Raw genomic sequence first — 15,341 nt, forward strand, 5'->3', positions numbered from 1 at the left:
CAGGCCCCTCGCCACCTTGGGGTGAGGGGCTGCGACAGGAAGCGGGGTGCAGGCTGGGGCACGGGGCATGGCCTGTGGGGCGGGGGAAGCAGGACACCCTGAACGCGCGTGCGCACACCCGTCCGCACTGCGGGTGGTGGATGGCGGACGAGAGACACGGGGCAGATGGTTGTGCTCCTGACGGGAAAGACAGGATGACCCGCGCCCAGGGCAGGCGGTGGGAAGGGGCCACTGTGGCCCCGTTCCCGAGACGAGCCTGGGGGGGAACATCCACAATGCGTGCCCTTGTCTTCTTGCGGCCAGGGGTGAGGGCGAAAATGAACCACAAGGTGGAGGGCATGGGCAACGGGGGCACCCCAAGGCCCCCTCCGAGTCCCTGCTCGCTCCTTCTCTCATGACCTGTGGGAGCCAGGCAGCAGCCGGCGCCGCCCTGAACCAGCCTGGGCCTCAAAAACCACAGGGGTTAAGCCAGAGGACAGCGACCCAACTGACCAAACACGTAAGGACTTAGGCTCAGTCGCCCCTTTCTCCGTTAATGATCCTTCCACAGGTTCACCTATGGAAACCTTGTTACGACTTTTACTTCCTCTAGAGAGTCAGGTTCCACCGCCTTCTCAGCACTCCACCAGGGCCGTGGGCCGACCCCCGCCGGGCCCATCCGCGGGCTTCACTAAACCATCCAATTGGTAGTGGCAACGGGCGGTGTGTACAAAGGGCAGGGACTTGATCAACGCAAGCTTATGACCCGCACTTACTGGGAATTCCTCATTCATGGGGAATAATTGCAATCCCCGCTCCCCATCACAAATGGGGTTCAACGGTAACCCGCGCCTGCCAGCATAGGGTAGGCACATACTGAGCCAGTCAGTGTAGAGCCGTGCAGGCGGGACATCTAAGGGCATCACAAACCAGTTATTGCTCAATCTCGGGTGGCTGAACACCACTTGTCCCTCTAAGAAGTTGGGGGACGCCGACCGCTCGGGGGTCGTGTAACTAGTTAGCATGCCAGAGTCTCGTTCGTTATGGGAATTAACCAGACAAATCGCTCCACCAACTAAGAACGGCCATGCACCACCACCCACGGAATCGAGAAAGAGCTCTCAATCTGTCAATCCTGTCTGAGTCCGGGCTGGGTGAAGTTTCCCGTGTTGAGTCAAATTAAGCCGCAGGCTCCACTCCTGCTGGTGCCCTTCCGTCAATTCCTTTAAGTTTCAGCTTTGCAACCATACACCCCCCAGAACCCAAAGACTTTGGTTTCCCGGAAGCTGCCCGGAGGGTCATGGGAATAACGCCGCCACATCGCCAGTCGGCATGGTTTATGGTCGGAACTATGACGGTATCTGATCGTGTTCAACCTCTGACTTTAGTTCTTGATTAATGAAAACATTCTTGGCAAATGCTTTCGCTCTGGTGCATCTTGCGCCAGTCCAATTTCACCTCCAGTGGCACAATACGAATGCCCCCAGCCGTCCCTCTTAATCATGGCCTCACTTCTGAAAACCAACAAAATAGAACCGCGGTCCTATTCCATTATTCCTAGCTGCGGTATGCAGGCAGCTCGGGCCTGCTTTGAACACTCTAATTTTTTCCAAGTAAACACTTCAGGCCCCCCAGGACACTCAGCTAAGAGCATCCAGGGAGCTCCAAGAGGCAAAGGGGCAGGGACAGGCAGTGGCTTGCTTGGCGAAAGACCGCCCACCCGCTCGCTCCCAAGATCCAACTACGAGATTTTAAACTGCATCAACTTTAATATACGCTATTGCAGCTGGAATTACCGCGGCTGCTGGCGACAGACTTGCCCTCCATTGGATCCTCGTTAAAGGATTTAAAGTGGACTCATTCCAATTACAGGGCCTTGGAAGACTCCTGTATTGTTATTTTTCGTCACTACCTCCCCGGGTCGGGAGTGGGTATTTTGCGTGCCTGCTGCCTTCCATGGATGTGGTACCTGTTTCTCAGGGTCCCTCTCTGGAATCAAACTCTGAATCCCCATCACCCGTGGTCACCATGGTAGGCATGGCGACTACCATCGAAAGTTGATAGGGCAGACGTTCAAATGGGCAGTCACTGCCACAGAGGCGGGGCAGGGGGTGCGATCAGCCCAAGGTTATCTAGATTCAGCAAAGACGCCCGCACCCACCCCCACGGCCCTCGAGGGACAGAGGGGAGGCTGTCCGGGTTGGTTTTGATCTGATAACTGCACGCACCTCCTCCCTCGAGGGGGGTCAGCACCCATCAGCATGTATTAGCTCTAGAATTACCAGTTATCCACGTAGGAGAGGAGCAAGTGACCAAAGAAACCATAACGGATTTAATGAGCCATTTGCAGTTTCACTGTACCGGCGTGCGTACTTAGACATGCATGGCTTAGTCTTTGAGACAAGCATATGGTCCTGGCAGGGTCAACCAGGTAGGAGAGCGCGGGGAGCCAGAAGACCGTGCCCCCGCGGTGCGTTTTCCAGGCGCAGACGGACGTGCAGAGTGCTGGAGGAAGCGAGCAATAGCGAGTGAGCGGGTGAGGGCTTGCAGAGCCTTGGGCAACAAGGTGAGAGGTGGGGCCCGCTCCACAGGGTACCAAACCGAGCAAGGGGCAGACCACTTCCCAGCGGCAGCGAGGTGAAAGCACCACCTGCACCCCTGGATGAGGGCGCAGCGCATGCAGCAGCGCCATGGAGGGGCACAGGTGCGGGGCATCCCCCCGGAGGGCCCAATGGCGGGCGAGAGTGGTGCTGGACATGGCACCCAGGCAGACACACCTGACAGCCGGGACACGCACACACGGACAAGGGACATCCCGGGCCAGAGCCTGGGGGCCCCTCCCAGGGTGGCGCGTGGACGGAGATCACGATGGCTGGTTGTGACTCGGTCAGCACTCGGGCATGCCCTTCTGAACTGGGCCGCGCAGCGGGAGACGGACCCTCGCGCGCCCACACAATGATGATGCCACAACAGCGGGAGGTGGCGGGCACAGAGCAGGGCAGCGGCCGGCCCAGGAGGCGACACGCGACTGCAGGCATGGCCCCGTAAGGGCATCGGCTAGGCAGATGGGACCAACAGATGGACACGGAGATGAGGCTACTGCCCCCGGGCAGCGAGGCGCAGGAGGGGGAGGTGCAGCAGTGACTGCACGAGTGGGCTGAGCTGGACTCAGGGCCACCCGGTGAGGTGAGTTGAGGACACGGTTCGCTTGGTGAGAAAGAATGGAAGGAGAAAAAGGACGATGCCGGGAAATGAGTCAGTTCGCCGCACTGGGACAAACGTGGGTATCACCGACGGGGCCCCTCCAGGCCCAAGGGACATCCCGCAGAGACCCAGGAAATGCTGACTGGCTTCCACCGGAAACAACCTTCAACCAACCTCACAGGTGGTTCCAGGCCCCGCTGCCCACTGGCTACAGCCACCACCGCCTGTGATGCTCAGCCGAGAGGACCTAGAGTCCCCTCTTTCTCCCAGGCATGCACAGCAGAGGACAGACATCAAGGCAAGGTATCAGACCTGGACACCGGGTAAACAAACACGGGGATCCCACCACCAAAGACACACAAGGCGGCCCCGCATCGCCCGGGACGATCCTCCCAAGTGCACAACTTCCAAGCCTCCTCCCGCCACAGCCAAGGCCCACCCCAACGAGGAAAGGCCATACAAGCGACCCTCAGCAACCACAGGGCAACCACTGCGGCTTCTCTCTAGCCGCCAATAGGTTTATCAGCCTGGTCCGACCCAGACAGGGACTCGAATCAAGGCGTGCGAGCAGGAACGCTGGGGATGGGAAAGGCCTCCGCGGTCCCCCAACCCCTTTGACACGCAACTGGAGACAATCTGGCCCAGTGCAGGGGATGCGCATGCAGCAACGCCCGCATGCACGCTCATGTAATGCAGCACTTCTGCGACAGATGCCAGCCCCGCCCGGCAGGACCCTCCCCAGACTCGAAGGGTGAAGGTGCAGGCCATGGTAAGGCACAGCAGCGTCGCCACTAGGCCCCTCGAAGCTTGTGTGAGAGGGGCCCAAGAGCCCAAACACAGAGGCTGCTAACACAACTCGCTTCCAGATTAGGGGCGGCAGCTGGGGGGTCCGGTACCCCAGGGCACCCTCTCGGATCGCTAGAGAAGGCTTTCTCACTGAGGATGCGTTGTGCCCCAACCCCAGCAGAAACACCTTATCGGGCCGGCGGAGCCATGTGGAGACACTTCCGAGGGAACAGGGGGGAAGGGGGGAGACCCGACTGGGACAGGGTCAAGCACACGATGGACACACAACAAGCGCTCGCAAGAGGGGCCGTGGAGTGAGAGAGTGCAGCAGTAGTGAGCCCGTGCTGTCTCTGGGCTTCGTCCTCTTGCCTCACTGGGGGCCTCGTCCATAGTTAACTAAAAGAGAGCCCATTGTGTTGCGTCGGGAACACTGGCATGTTGTAAGAGAGAGAAAAAAAAACACTACAGTAACAGAAGAACAGGCGGCAGGACAAAATTAACTCTCACGGTCAGCCAGCGGCCGGCACCGCTGACTCGGCCCCATCACAGTCGCCAGCGTAGCACACGTTGCGCGGGCCCGGTCCCCCTTCCACGAGGGGGACAGACGTGCCTTCCCCTTATCCAGCCAGACTCCCCCGGGACTCCCCTCCAGAGCACCCCCCGCAGCAGCAGCCTGGCTGTGCACTCGCGGGGAGCTGGAAAGGACACCACCAGCTCAGCCTCGGGCACCTGCAGGACATCCAGGAGAGCTCCAGGGGCACCCACCAAGGGCCAAGGCGAAACAGCGACAACACGCCCAACAGGGAGGCGCGTGAGGAGTGATGATGGACGACGGCCCCTCCCCGCTGTGGGGAGGGGCGCCTGCGACAACGGAGGCCAGGAAAGGCGAGCGGAGGGTGTCCACTGCGTAAGAGAGACCACCAGCGTGACAAGGTCGGGCGGGTTCCTTACCCCTTCCCTTCCACGCACCGCTGACTATCAGGGAGGAGAGGAGAGGGGCCAGTGGGTAGAGCGAGAAGAGTGATCCCATTCACCAAGGAATGTCTGTCTCTCGGCTGGCACAGCTTAGGCCCACCCGGAAGAGCGCGACATCACCACATCAATCGATCTGCTACAAAAACGGGGCGGGGAGCGAGGCAGACCCCCAGCGAGCATAAGGGAAACGGGGCGGGGAAAACCATCCAGAACACGAGACTGCACTTCAGCCTCGCCATGTAAAGCCCTTCATTCTCTTATCATGCGGAGGGGGAGAGCACAGTCCTCGGGGACGGGGTCTGAGACGTACAGCAGCAGCCAGCGCTCGCAGGCCCTATGCTTATGGCTTTTGCTCGTGCAGCAGGGACGGGGTAGTCATGCTTCTGGTCGCTGCTGAGAAGCTCCCGGGCACACCCCTTGTTGTCCAATCACCCAAGGACAGCGTGTCCACAGTCATCTCGTGGTACAAAATGCCAACTTTAGGCAAAACGTGGATGGTGCCTTTGATGGGGGCCTCTGTCTTCAGATCACGCTGGACTCCCGGAAGCGAGTCGCAGTCACCAGAGACCCCACGGGACACCATCACCACCAAAGAAGGGCGGGGGGGGTGCAAAAGTAAGCGACGGAGCTATCTGGTTGACCCCCCAAAGCACGTAAATAGCGTGCCATGGACAGGTGGCAGCAAGAGAAGAGGGCCGGGCCGTCCACGGCCTCTCTCACCACTTTGCACGTGCGGGCAATGCCCTGTCAAACGTGCTTCCGAATCGGGACTTTGAAAAAATTCTGCGGGCACCTAGAACCACTGTGTCGCCGGAAGGCCTGGACACAGAGTTGGCCCAAGCTCGCTCACAGAAAAATGAAGAACCATATCTGACGACAGGGACCACGTGTGCACTCGGACCAACCTGCCTCGTCCTCCGCCATCCTCCACGCACCGCCCATGCCGGCAACCACCTACGGAGCTCCACGACTCAGATAACGGCCACAAAGTAGAGCCCGGTGACCGAGGCTCACTCGGCACACGCCTGCCCGGTGCAGCCCGGTCGACCGCTTAATGACGCGCATGATCCGGCCTCCAAAACGGGATTTTGAAAAATTTGGTGGAGGGCACCTCTGATGGACAGAGGGACGAACTCACAGGAGCGACGTGGACACATGGCCGGGTCGGCCGGCACCTCGCGCAGGCATGTGCCTGTGTCAAAATCAATAGAAGCCGGAGGTGGGGCGGGGGGGGCGCCTCCGGCAGAACGGCCTCCTGGTGCAAGCCAACCTCTCCAGCTACCCCCGCGGCGCCACAGTCAGTCCCATGGAGGGGCGAGAGCGAGTGCCGAGCCACCCTATCGCACAGGCGTCAGGCACTCACTCCTTCAATGGCCCCGCCGCAGGTCCATAGCTTTTATAACGTCATAGTCATGATAATATCACAGCCATTGCAACGCCATCGGAATTGTGACGTTGTAGCAGTTGTGAAATATCAATTTTAACATCATAGCTGTTGTGACATCACATAAACGTGAAGCCATATCAAGTGTGACTTCGTAGCAATTGTGATTTCACGGCCATTATCAAGTCATAGCCATAGTGATGACGGCGCCATTGTGACGTCATACCCACTTTAATTTCATAGCCATTGAAAAGTCACAGCTACTACAATGCCACAGGAATTGCATCGTCATAGCCACGATCATGTCCCAGCCATTGTGACGTCACGGGCACCGTAATGACACAGACATATTTAAGTCATTGCAAATTTAACGCCATAGCCATTTTGATGTCATAGCCATTGTGATGTCTGAGCCATTGCAATGTCAGAGTTACTATAAAGTCATGGCCACGCTGATGGCATAGCCATTGTAGCTAGATAGCTACTGTGATCTCACGGCCATTGGAATGTCATAGCCACTATGATGTCATAGAAACTGTGATGTCATAGCCATTGTGACATCACAGCGACTATAACATCATATCTACTGTAAGGTCAAAGCCACTGTAGTTTCATAGACATTGTTATGTCATCGCCGTTGACTTCATAACCATCATGATGTCAGAGACATTGTGATGGCATAGCCACTAAAATGTCACGGCCATCGTAACGTGATAGGCCCCACAATGTCATAGAGATAGTATAGTCATTTCCACTGTCCCGTAAGAGCCATTGTGACGTCATAGCCATTGTTATGTCATAGGCATTGTGACGTCATAGCCATTGAAACCTCATAGCCACATTAATGTCATCGCCATTGAAACGGCGTCACCTTTGTAATATCGTATACATTGTAAAGTCATCGCATTTGTAATATCCTAGCCATTGTGTCGGCATACTCATTGTCATCATAGCCATCGTCATCATGGCCATGAAAACATCAGAGCCGTGGTAACGTCATAGCTACTATGACGTCATAACCACAAGAATGTCATAGCCTTTGTAAAGTCATAGTCACAATAACATCACAGACATTGTACCGTCATAGCCATTGTGTCCTCATAGCCATTGTGACATCATAGCCACCGTAACATCATAGCCCTAGTGATGTCATAGTCATTGTGAAGTCATGCCATTTGTGACTTCATAGCAATTGCGATGTCATTGCCATCATGACGTTACAGCAACCGTGACGTCCTGGACACGATAATGTCACAGACAATGTAATATCTTAGGCACTACCATGCAATAGACATAGTAAAGTCATTCCCACTATATTGTCATAGCCATTTTGACGTACTAGACATTGTGACGTCACAGCAATTGGAACATCGGAGCCCTTGTGATATCATAGGCATTGTGAAGGCCTGTCAGTTGTGACTTCATACCATTTGTGATGTCATAGCCACTAGCACATCATATCTACTGGAAAGTCATCGCTCTTGCAATATCATAGCTACTGTAGTGTCATAGGCAATGAAACCTCGGATCCATAGTAATGGCCTAGCCACTCTAGTGCCATATCCATTGTGCCTTCAGACCCATTGTGATATCAGAGCCATCGTAACCTCATAGCCACTATCCCGTCACAGCCATTGACACGGCGTAGCATTTGTAAGGTCACAGACATCGGAAAGTAATAATATTTGTAATATCGTAGCCATTGTGTCGGCGTAGATATTTTCAATATAGCCATCGTCACGTCATAGCCATCATAACATCAGAGCCATTGTAACTTCGTAGCCACTGGGACGTCCTACCCACTATAATGTCATAGCTTTTATAACGTCATAGTCATGATAATATCACAGCCATTGCAAGGCCATAGGAATTGTGACGTTGTAGCAGTTGTGACATAGCAATTTTAACATCATAGCTATTGTGACATCACATAAACGTGAAGCCATATCAAGTGTGACTTCGTAGCAATTGTGATGTCACGGCCATTATCAAGTCATAGCCATAGTGATGACGGCGCCATTGTGACATCATACCCACTTTAATTTCATAGCCTTTGAAAAGTCAAGGCTACTACAATGCCACAGGAATTGCATCGTCATAGCCACGGTCATGTCTCAGCCATTGTGACGTCACGGGCACCGTAATGACACAGACATATATAAGTCATTGCAAATTTAACGCCATAGCCATTTTGATGTCATAGCCATTGTGATGTCTGAGCCATTGCAACGTCAGAGTTACTATAAAGTCATGGCCACGCTGATGGCATAGCCATTGTAGCTAGATAGCTACTGTGATCTCACGGCCATTGGAATGTCATAGCCACTATGATGTCATAAAAACTGTGATGTCATAGCCATTGTGACATCACAGCGACTATAACATCATATCTACTGTAAGGTCAAAGCCACTGTAGTTTAATAGACACTGTTATGTCATCGCCGTTGACTTCATAACCATCATGATGTCAGAGACATTGTGATGGCATAGCCACTATAATGTCACGGCCATCGTAACGTGATAGGCCCCACAATGTCATAGAGATAGTATAGTCATTTCCACTGTCCCGTAAGAGCCATTGTGACGTCATAGCCATTGTTATGTCATAGGCATTGTGACGTCATAGCCATTGAAACCTCATTGCCACATTAATGTCATCGCCATTGAAACGGCGTCACCTTTGTAATATCGTATACATTGTAAAGTCATCGCCTTTGTAATATCCCAGCCATTGTGTCGGCATACTCATTGTCATCATAGCCGTCGTCGTCATGGCCATGAAAACATCAGAGCCGTGGTAACGTCATAGCTACTATGACGTCATAAGCACAATAATGTCATAACCTTTGTAAAGTCATAGTCACAATAACATCACAGACATTGTACCGTCATAGCCATTGTGTCCTCATAGCCATTGTGACATCATAGCCACCGTAACATCATAGCCCTAGTGATGTCATAGTCATTGTGAAGTCATGCCATTTGTGACTTCATAACAATTGCGATGTCATTGCCATCATGACGTTACAGCAACCGTGACTTCCTGGCCACTATAATGTCACAGCCAATGTAATATCTTAGGCACTACCATGCAATAGACATAGTAAAGTCATTCCCACTGTATTGTCATAGCCATTGTGACGTCCTAGCCATTGTGACGTCACAGCAATTGGAACATCGGAGCCCTTGTGATATCATAGGCATTGTGAAGGCCTTTCAGTTGTGACTTCATACCATTTGTGATGTCATAGCCACTAGCACATCATATCTACTGGAAAGTCATGGCTCTTGCAATATCATAGCTACTGTAGTGTCATAGGCAATGAAACCTCGTATCCATAGTAATGGCCTAGCCACTCTAGTGCCATATCCATTGTGCCTTCAGACCCATTGTGATATCAGAGCCATTTTAACCTCATAGCCACTATCCCGTCTCAGCCATTGACACGGCGTAGCATTTGTAAGGTCACAGACATCGGAAAGTAATAATATTTGTAATATCGTAGCCATTGTGTCGGCGTAGCCATTTTCAATATAGCCATCGTCACGTCATAGCCATCATAACATCAGAGCCAAAGTAACTTCGTAGCCACTGGGAAGTCCTACCCACTATAATGTCATAGCTTTTATAACGTCATAGTCATGATAATATCACAGCCATTGCAACGCCATCGGAATTGTGACGTTGTAGCAGTTGTGAAATATCAATTTTAACATCATAGCTGTTGTGACATCACATAAACGTGAAGCCATATCAAGTGTGACTTCGTAGCAATTGTGATGTCACGGCCATTATCAAGTCATAGCCATAGTGATGACGGCGCCATTGTGACGTCATACCCACTTTAATTTCATAGCCATTGAAAAGTCACAGCTACTACAATGCCACAGGAATTGCATCGTCATAGCCACGGTCATGTCCCAGCCATTGTGACGTCACGGGCACCTAATGACACAGACATATTTAAGTCATTGCAAATTTAACGCCATAGCCATTTTGATGTCATACCCATTGTGATGTCTGAGCCATTGCAACGTCAGAGTTACTATAAAGTCATGGGCACGCTGATGGCATAGCCATTGTAGCTAGATAGCCACTGTGATCTCACGGCCATTGGAATGTCATAGCCACTATGATGTCATAGAAACTGTGATGTCATAGCCATTGTGACATCACAGCGACTATAACATCATATCTACTGTAAGGTCAAAGCCACTGTAGTTTCATAGACATTGTTATGTCATCGCCGTTGACTTCATAACCATCATGATGTCAGAGACATTGTGATGGCATAGCCACTAAAATGTCACGGCCATCGTAACGTGATAGGCCCCACAATGTCATAGAGATAGTATAGTCATTTCCACTGTCCCGTAAGAGCCATTGTGACGTCATAGCCATTGTTATGTCATAGGCATTGTGACGTCATAGCCATTGAAACCTCATAGCCACATTAATGTCATCGCCATTGAAACGGCGTCACCTTTGTAATATCGTATACATTGTAAAGTCATCGCATTTGTAATATCCTAGCCATTGTGTCGGCATACTCATTGTCATCATAGCCATCGTCATCATGGCCATGAAAACATCAGAGCCGTGGTAACGTCATAGCTACTATGACGTCATAACCACAAGAATGTCATAGCCTTTGTAAAGTCATAGTCACAATAACATCACAGACATTGTACCGTCATAGCCATTGTGTCCTCATAGCCATTGTGACATCATAGCCACCGTAACATCATAGCCCTAGTGATGTCATAGTCATTGTGAAGTCATGCCATTTGTGACTTCATAGCAATTGCGATGTCATTGCCATCATGACGTTACAGCAACCGTGACGTCCTGGACACGATAATGTCACAGACAATGTAATATCTTAGGCACTACCATGCAATAGACATAGTAAAGTCATTCCCACTATATTGTCATAGCCATTTTGACGTACTAGACATTGTGACGTCACAGCAATTGGAACATCGGAGCCCTTGTGATATCATAGGCATTGTGAAGGCCTGTCAGTTGTGACTTCATACCATTTGTGATGTCATAGCCACTAGCACATCATATCTACTGGAAAGTCATCGCTCTTGCAATATCATAGCTACTGTAGTGTCATAGGCAATGAAACCTCGGATCCATAGTAATGGCCTAGCCACTCTAGTGCCATATCCATTGTGCCTTCAGACCCATTGTGATATCAGAGCCATCGTAACCTCATAGCCACTATCCCGTCACAGCCATTGACACGGCGTAGCATTTGTAAGGTCACAGACATCGGAAAGTAATAATATTTGTAATATCGTAGCCATTGTGTCGGCGTAGATATTTTCAATATAGCCATCGTCACGTCATAGCCATCATAACATCAGAGCCATTGTAACTTCGTAGCCACTGGGACGTCCTACCCACTATAATGTCATAGCTTTTATAACGTCATAGTCATGATAATATCACAGCCATTGCAAGGCCATAGGAATTGTGACGTTGTAGCAGTTGTGACATAGCAATTTTAACATCATAGCTATTGTGACATCACATAAACGTGAAGCCATATCAAGTGTGACTTCGTAGCAATTGTGATGTCACGGCCATTATCAAGTCATAGCCATAGTGATGACGGCGCCATTGTGACATCATACCCACTTTAATTTCATAGCCTTTGAAAAGTCAAGGCTACTACAATGCCACAGGAATTGCATCGTCATAGCCACGGTCATGTCTCAGCCATTGTGACGTCACGGGCACCGTAATGACACAGACATATATAAGTCATTGCAAATTTAACGCCATAGCCATTTTGATGTCATAGCCATTGTGATGTCTGAGCCATTGCAACGTCAGAGTTACTATAAAGTCATGGCCACGCTGATGGCATAGCCATTGTAGCTAGATAGCTACTGTGATCTCACGGCCATTGGAATGTCATAGCCACTATGATGTCATAAAAACTGTGATGTCATAGCCATTGTGACATCACAGCGACTATAACATCATATCTACTGTAAGGTCAAAGCCACTGTAGTTTAATAGACACTGTTATGTCATCGCCGTTGACTTCATAACCATCATGATGTCAGAGACATTGTGATGGCATAGCCACTATAATGTCACGGCCATCGTAACGTGATAGGCCCCACAATGTCATAGAGATAGTATAGTCATTTCCACTGTCCCGTAAGAGCCATTGTGACGTCATAGCCATTGTTATGTCATAGGCATTGTGACGTCATAGCCATTGAAACCTCATTGCCACATTAATGTCATCGCCATTGAAACGGCGTCACCTTTGTAATATCGTATACATTGTAAAGTCATCGCCTTTGTAATATCCCAGCCATTGTGTCGGCATACTCATTGTCATCATAGCCGTCGTCGTCATGGCCATGAAAACATCAGAGCCGTGGTAACGTCATAGCTACTATGACGTCATAAGCACAATAATGTCATAACCTTTGTAAAGTCATAGTCACAATAACATCACAGACATTGTACCGTCATAGCCATTGTGTCCTCATAGCCATTGTGACATCATAGCCACCGTAACATCATAGCCCTAGTGATGTCATAGTCATTGTGAAGTCATGCCATTTGTGACTTCATAACAATTGCGATGTCATTGCCATCATGACGTTACAGCAACCGTGACTTCCTGGCCACTATAATGTCACAGCCAATGTAATATCTTAGGCACTACCATGCAATAGACATAGTAAAGTCATTCCCACTGTATTGTCATAGCCATTGTGACGTCCTAGCCATTGTGACGTCACAGCAATTGGAACATCGGAGCCCTTGTGATATCATAGGCATTGTGAAGGCCTTTCAGTTGTGACTTCATACCATTTGTGATGTCATAGCCACTAGCACATCATATCTACTGGAAAGTCATGGCTCTTGCAATATCATAGCTACTGTAGTGTCATAGGCAATGAAACCTCGTATCCATAGTAATGGCCTAGCCACTCTAGTGCCATATCCATTGTGCCTTCAGACCCATTGTGATATCAGAGCCATTTTAACCTCATAGCCACTATCCCGTCTCAGCCATTGACACGGCGTAGCATTTGTAAGGTCACAGACATCGGAAAGTAATAATATTTGTAATATCGTAGCCATTGTGTCGGCGTAGCCATTTTCAATATAGCCATCGTCACGTCATAGCCATCATAACATCAGAGCCAAAGTAACTTCGTAGCCACTGGGAAGTCCTACCCACTATAATGTCATAGCTTTTATAACGTCATAGTCATGATAATATCACAGCCATTGCAACGCCATCGGAATTGTGACGTTGTAGCAGTTGTGAAATATCAATTTTAACATCATAGCTGTTGTGACATCACATAAACGTGAAGCCATATCAAGTGTGACTTCGTAGCAATTGTGATGTCACGGCCATTATCAAGTCATAGCCATAGTGATGACGGCGCCATTGTGACGTCATACCCACTTTAATTTCATAGCCATTGAAAAGTCACAGCTACTACAATGCCACAGGAATTGCATCGTCATAGCCACGGTCATGTCCCAGCCATTGTGACGTCACGGGCACCTAATGACACAGACATATTTAAGTCATTGCAAATTTAACGCCATAGCCATTTTGATGTCATACCCATTGTGATGTCTGAGCCATTGCAACGTCAGAGTTACTATAAAGTCATGGGCACGCTGATGGCATAGCCATTGTAGCTAGATAGCCACTGTGATCTCACGGCCATTGGAATGTCATAGCCACTATGATGTCATAGAAACTGTGATGTCATAGCCATTGTGACATCACAGCGACTATAACATCATATCTACTGTAAGGTCAAAGCCACTGTAGTTTCATAGACATTGTTATGTCATCGCCGTTGACTTCATAACCATCATGATGTCAGAGACATTGTGATGGCATAGCCACTAAAATGTCACGGCCATCGTAACGTGATAGGCCCCACAATGTCATAGAGATAGTATAGTCATTTCCACTGTCCCGTAAGAGCCATTGTGACGTCATAGCCATTGTTATGACATAGGCATTGTGACGTCATAGCCATTGAAACCTCATAGCCACATTAATGTCATCGCCATTGAAACGGCGTCACCTTTGTAATATCGTATACATTGTAAAGTCATCGCATTTGTAATATCCTAGCCATTGTGTCGGCATACTCATTGTCATCATAGCCATCGTCATCATGGCCATGAAAACATCAGAGCCGTGGTAACGTCATAGCTACTATGACGTCATAACCACAATAATGTCATAGCCTTTGTAAAGTCATAGTCACAATAACATCACAGACATTGTACCGTCATAGCCATTGTGTCTTCATAGCCATTGTGACATCATAGCCACCGTAACATCATAGCCCTAGTGATGTCATAGTCATTGTGAAGTCATGCCATTTGTGACTTCATAGCAATTGCGATGTCATTGCCATCATGACGTTACAGCAACCGTGACTTCCTGGCCACTATAATGTCACAGCCAATGTAATATCTTAGGCACTACCATGCAATAGACATAGTAAAGTCATTCCCACTGTATTGTCATAGCCATTGTGACGTCCAAGCCATTGTGACGTCACAGCAAGTGGAACATCGGAGCCCTTGTGATATCATAGGCATTGTGAAGGCCTGTCAGTTGTGACTTCATACCATTTGTGATGTCATAGCCACTAGCACATCATATCTACTGGAAAGTCATGGCTCTTGCAATATCATAGCTACTGTAGTGTCATAGGCAATGAAACCTCGGATCCATAGTAATGGCCTAGCCACTCTAGTTCCATATCCATTGTGCCTTCAGACCCATTGTGATATCAGAGCCATTTTAACCTCAAAGCCACTATCCGGTCACAGCCATTGACACGGCGTAGCATTTGTAAGGTCACAGACATCGGAAAGTAATAATATTTGTAATATCGTAGCCATTGTGTCGGCGTAGCCATTTTCAATATAGCCATCGTCACGTCATAGCCATCATAACATCAGAGCCAAAGTAACTTCGTAGCCACT

Source organism: Myotis yumanensis, unplaced genomic scaffold (genome assembly GCF_028538775.1).
Source record: "Myotis yumanensis isolate MYYU_CA2020_CCGP unplaced genomic scaffold, mMyoYum1.0.hap1 SCAF_25, whole genome shotgun sequence".
Lineage (NCBI taxonomy): Eukaryota > Metazoa > Chordata > Mammalia > Chiroptera > Vespertilionidae > Myotis > Myotis yumanensis.